The sequence below is a fragment of the Triticum dicoccoides genome, chromosome 1B (assembly GCF_002162155.2).
Source record: "Triticum dicoccoides isolate Atlit2015 ecotype Zavitan chromosome 1B, WEW_v2.0, whole genome shotgun sequence".
In the NCBI taxonomy this organism is placed as follows: domain Eukaryota; kingdom Viridiplantae; phylum Streptophyta; class Magnoliopsida; order Poales; family Poaceae; genus Triticum; species Triticum dicoccoides.
Genome location: NC_041381.1, coordinates 444,471,573 through 444,477,221, shown reverse-complemented (window position 1 = coordinate 444,477,221; position 5,649 = coordinate 444,471,573).

Sequence of the window (5,649 nt, the reverse complement as noted above, 5' to 3'; positions counted from 1 at the left end):
CCGGCGCCGCCTCCCGTTGCCCTCGCCTCCAACTTCGACCGAAGCCCTCGCCGGGGCTCTCGCCGGAGCCGCCGGACCCGTCGCCCCGGCCTGGACCAGATCCACCAGGCCCGCCATCCAAACGCGCCCCCGAGCCGCCTGGATCTCGCCGTCCCGGATCTCCTCGTCCCGTTGACTTTTTGCGGAGGTGAAATTGACTAAGTCCCCGAATCTGCAGTAATTATCATGCCATGTTCATGGCATCGTATCTCTGCATCCGTAGCTCCATTTTGTGCGTGTAATATGTCAAATTGTTCGTCTCAATGAGTACATCATTTAATTCCATTGCATCATGTTCATTTGAGCTCATCTAGATGCCTGAATCATCATTGCAAGAGTGCTTCATGATGTTAATCTGCTGAAACTGTAATAACTTGCTCTTTTGTCATTTTTGCCATGATTGATGTGTGCATCCTATGAGGTTGATGTCTACATGTGTTTTGATCTATGCCATGCCATATTTACAGGGGTGTATGCCATGTATTTTTGTGATCAATGTGGTGACTAGCACAAGCATGCAAACTAGGCTTCATGATATTGCTGATTTCAGACCCTGTTCTGCTGTTATTTTGATGCCATGTAAACATGATGCTACAAAGAGATCCATGCATATTTTGAGATACTTCAGTAAGGGTGTTTTGAACATATGGTTATTGTCTATCCATTCATGCCCCTGTTTATAATTATGGATTAGTCTAGCATGTTATTTTCGTGCTCTACTTTTGCTTCAAAATGTTTTCTGGCAGATTGTTTACATGTTATTCAATTTTGCCAAGGTTGTTGTAGTTGATCCTTGCATGCTATGAACTTGTTCTTGCCTTGGTTTGTTTCAAAAACATGTCTTCTTGCTGATGCTATGCTTATCTTGTCATGCAATGCTCTGTAGTGAGTGCATCGAGCTCATGAAGATGCCTTCGTAATTGTGTCAATGCCATGCTCTGTTTGCTGAATCTGTTAACGAAACTTGCTATGTTTACATGGGTGCCATCATATTTTCTGATCCTTTTTGGCTTATGGTCAGTAAGGGACTTTTGATCTATGCATTTAGTAGATTCATGCCATGCCTTTGTTTGCCATGATAAGTTCCTGTAACATGTTGTTTGATAGCTCTAAACATTGCAACCTGATGTTATTTTCTGCAAAGTCTGAACTGTTATTATTTGCAATCTTGCCATGTGTGTTTGAGCATGTTCTAGTGATTTCTGGAGATAGTTCAGTGTTCATGTTTTGTTATGCTTTACCTGTACATCATGTCCATGCCTTTTGTTTTTATATTATGATACTGTAGCATGTTGTTTTGATGCTTGCAATATGCCTAGTTGCTGTTTTGGACAGCTTGTCCTTTAAACTTGTATGGAGTGTATGTGTTTGAACCGTTGCTCCGTTTTGAGTGTGCTCTATATGAAACTTGCTTGATTTTGCATGTAGTTTCATATTATCATGTTGCATCCTTGTTTTGAGGTGTTTGCTTGATGTTTGGGTGCATTTTGCATCAATGCCATGTTTAACTTGTTTTGCTCATATCTTCTAGGCCGTAGCTCCGAACTAAATGAACTTTATATGTAACTTGACTAGAATCTCGTGTAGATCATCTTGTTGCATCTTAACTTGCTGTTTAACAACTTGAACATAAGGTTTATTCAGATATGGACCAATTTCGAAATATGCATATGAGGACTTACCGGAATTGTTATATGTTGTTCCCGGCCTCATTTAAACTTGCTTTGATGTGTTGCTCTTGTTTGCATCATCTCTTGCCATGAGTAGCTTCATGTAGTCTTGTCATGCATCATGCTTGTTTGTGCATCAGGCTTTGCTCATGTGTGGTGTGTTTACCTTGTTGTGTGCTTCTTTTCGATAGTTCCTGTTTCGTTGCGATCGTGAGGATTCGTTCATCTACGCTTGGTTCGTCTTCGTGGCTTCATCTTCTTCATGGACTCGTTCTTCTTCCTTGCGGGATTTCAGGCAAGATGACCGCTATCCTGGATCTCACTACTATCATTGCTATGCTAGTTGCTTCGTTCTATCGCTTTGCTGCGCTACCTATCTTTTGCTCGTCAAGCCTCCCATATTGCCATGAACCTCTAACCTTTGACACCTTTCCTACGCAAACTGTTGTTTGGCTATGTTACCGCTTTTGCTCAGCCCCTCTTATAGCGTTGCTAGTTGCAGGTGAAGTTGAAGATTTCTCCATGGTGGACATGATTTTGGTTGGAATATCACAATATCTCTTATATTATTAATGCATCTATATACTTGGTAAAGGGTGGAAGACTCGGCCTTATGCCTGGTGTTTTGTTCCACTCTTGCCGCCCTAGTTTCCGTCATACCGGTGTTATGTTCCCGGATTTTGCGTTCCTTACGCGGTTGGGTGATTTATGGGACCCCCTTGACAGTTCGCTTTGAATAAAACTCCTCCAGCAAGGCCCAACATTGGTTTTACCATTTGCCTCACCACCACCTATACCTTTCCCTTGGGTCGGCCAACCCGAGGGTCATCTTTATTTTAGCCCCCCGGGCCAGTGCTTGTCTAAGTGTTGGTCCGAACTGAGCTCCCTGCGGGGCCACCTCAGGGCAACTTGAGGGTTGGTTTTACTCGTAGCTAGTCTCATCCGGTGTTGCCCTGAGAACGAGATATGTGCAGATCCTATCAGGATTTGTCGGCGCATCGGGCGGCTTTGCTGGTCTTGTTTTACCATTGTCGAAATGTCTTGTAAACCGGGATTCCGAGTCTGATCGGGTCTTCCTGGAAGAAGGTATATCCTTCATTGATCGCGAGAGCTTATCATGGGCTAAGTTGGGACACCCCTGCAGGGTATAATCCTTCGAAAGCCGTGCCTGCGGTTATAGGCAGATGGGAATTTGTTAATGTCTGGTTGTAGATAACTTGACACTAGATCCGAATTAAAACGCATTAACCGTGTGTGTAGCCGTGATGGTCTCTTCTCGGTGGAGTCCGAGAAGTGAACACGGTTTCTGGGTTATGTTTGATGTAAGTAGGAGTTCAGGATCACTTCTTGATCATTACTAGTTGACGACCGTTCCATTTGCTCTATTCTCGCTCTTATTTGCGTATGTTAGCCACCATATCATGCTTAGTCGCTGCTGCAGCCTCACCACTTTACCCTTGCCTTTTGCTTTAAGCTTTGCTAGTCTTGATACCCATGGTAATGGGATTGCTGAGTCCTCGTGGCTCATAGATTACTACAACAACAGTTGCAGGTACATGTTATTTGATTTTCATGACGCGAGAGCGATGCTTGCTTGCATTGAGTTCTTCTTCTACTTCTTCTTTGATCAGGGGATAGGTTCCAGGTCGGCAGCCTGGGCTAGCAGGGTGGATGTCATTTGAGTTTCTGTTTGTGTTTCATCCGTAGTCGGATGATGCTCTTATGTATTGTGATGTTGTATTCGTGTGGCATTGTATGCCTTTTGTATGTATCCCCATCTATTATGCAATGTTGATGTAATGATATCCACCTTGCAAAAGCGTTTCAATATGCGGGTCTATCCTTGGTGGGACCTTCGAGTTCCTTTTGGATAGGGTCGCATATTGGGCGTGACAGCGGGTCTCTTCCGCCCTTGCTGGCGAGGCGGAGAAGGAGGAGGCTGCTGGCTGCTCGGGAGCACCGGCGCAGGCAGAGTGCCGCCACGCACCGGAGAAGGAGGCGCAGTGCTGCCACGCATTCCCTGATCGTCACTCGCTGGAGGAGGAGGCGGTGGAGGAGGCGGAGTGCCCTGACTCGCCGGAGGAGGAGGAGGAGGCGGAGGCGTCCAGTTCGGAAGGTTGATGAGCTCCTTCCGCCATAGGCATGGAGTCTTCAGAGCAGAACCCAGCCTAGTCTCCCCTTCACCAGTAGGGTGGTCAAGCACGAGGTCCTCAAATCCCTCTGTTATTTCATCCACCATCACCTTAGCATATCCTTCTGGAATCGGCCGGCAGTGATAAGTTGCTCCGGATCCACTAGGATAAACAGAGCCAACGGCCGCCTTGACCTTCAAATTCATCCATCGTGCCATAATGTGTCAATGTTGAGACTCCGTGATAGCATCCACGGGATAGCTGGCAGGAGCCGTCAAGACATGCTTCGGCTGAAGCAGCTCGGTGGAAGCCACGCTGCTTCTCGGCTGAGATGGCGGGGTAGCTCCGGGGGAAGCTTCGGCAGGTCGTTTGCTGCGATTTGCTTCTTCTCGTTCCTCTTCTCGTTCCTCTAGCCCCATTACCCTTTCGTGCAGCACCTGCAGTTGGACCTGCTCCAGTTTCTTCCTCCTCTCGTGGGTTTTGTAACCCCTGTGTCCGAAAAACCAACCTTCCACGGAATGGAGCCTGGCATGCCTCATGTCCGTCCAGGGTGCTCAGGATTCCCGAGGGCCATTGTGAGCTCGTCCTTCTCCCTGTCTGGTACGAACGTCCCTTTCTGTGCTGCATTGATATAGTGTCAAAGGTTCTTGACTGGTATTTCCAGTTGCTCGTCCGTCCAACGGCACATCCCTGATACAGGGTCCAAGGTTCTGCCAGCCCTGAAGAACCAAGTCCGGCAACGGTCTGGCCATCTCATTGTCTCTGGTTCGATCCCTTTTTCAAGCAGATCATTCTTAGCCTTGGACCACTTAGGCCAGGCTTTGAGGTAGCCACCTGACCCCGTGCGATGGTGAAGCTTCTTCTTCGCAGCATTTTGCTTGTTCGTCGCCGACATCTTCTTACTCTTTTCCGATGTCTTGTGGGCCACAAATGCGGGCCGTGATCTTTGATCTTCTCATATTTGCCGATGAATTTTGGTGTCTTTTTTTCCGACAAAATGGTTCAACTCTTTCCTCCACCTCCTGAATAGGGTTGCCATCTTCTTAAGAGCACAAGACTTGATTAATTGCTCTTTAACTGGCTTCTTCGGATCCTCCTCTGGCGGTAGGGTGAAATTTGCCTTCAGCTGAGTCCAAAGATCTTCTTTCTGCATATCATTGACATAAGACACCTCAGGGTCGTCCTTAGGCTTATACCATTGCTGGATGCTGATCGGGATCTTGTCCCTAACAAGAATCCCGCACTGAGCAGAAAATGCGTTCTTTGTCCGGATGGGTTCAATCGGTTCGCCGTCGGGCGCGATTTCTATGATCTCAAACCTTTCATCCGAGCTCAACTTTTTCTACGGGCCTCGTCTCCTTACTGAAGTTGTGCTCGATCCGGAGGGCTAGAAATTAAAAGGAAGAAAGACGAGAGTAATTAATATGTGTACATATACCAAAACAATGAATGCATCAATTAACTAGTCAGCAAGGGCTTAACTAATATATATATACCTGGCCGGACTCGGTTTGGTCACCGGAGCAGTCAGCACGGTCTCCTTCTTGTACCTCCACTGGGTCATCACCGGAGCCATCATGAACATAGCCCTCTTCTTGTACCGGCATTAATGGGCCGGAGCCATCATGAACATAGCCCTCTTCTTCACCTAGTCCTTCCTCACCAACGACGTCGATGAAAAATGACGCAACAACATCAGTTCCTTCTACGATCATCTCCCCCAACATCGCTTCTGTTGCTTCGTCTCGGTAGTGCTCCATAGTTTCTGCAAATATTTACAACATGTCAATTATTATTCAAACATGGTA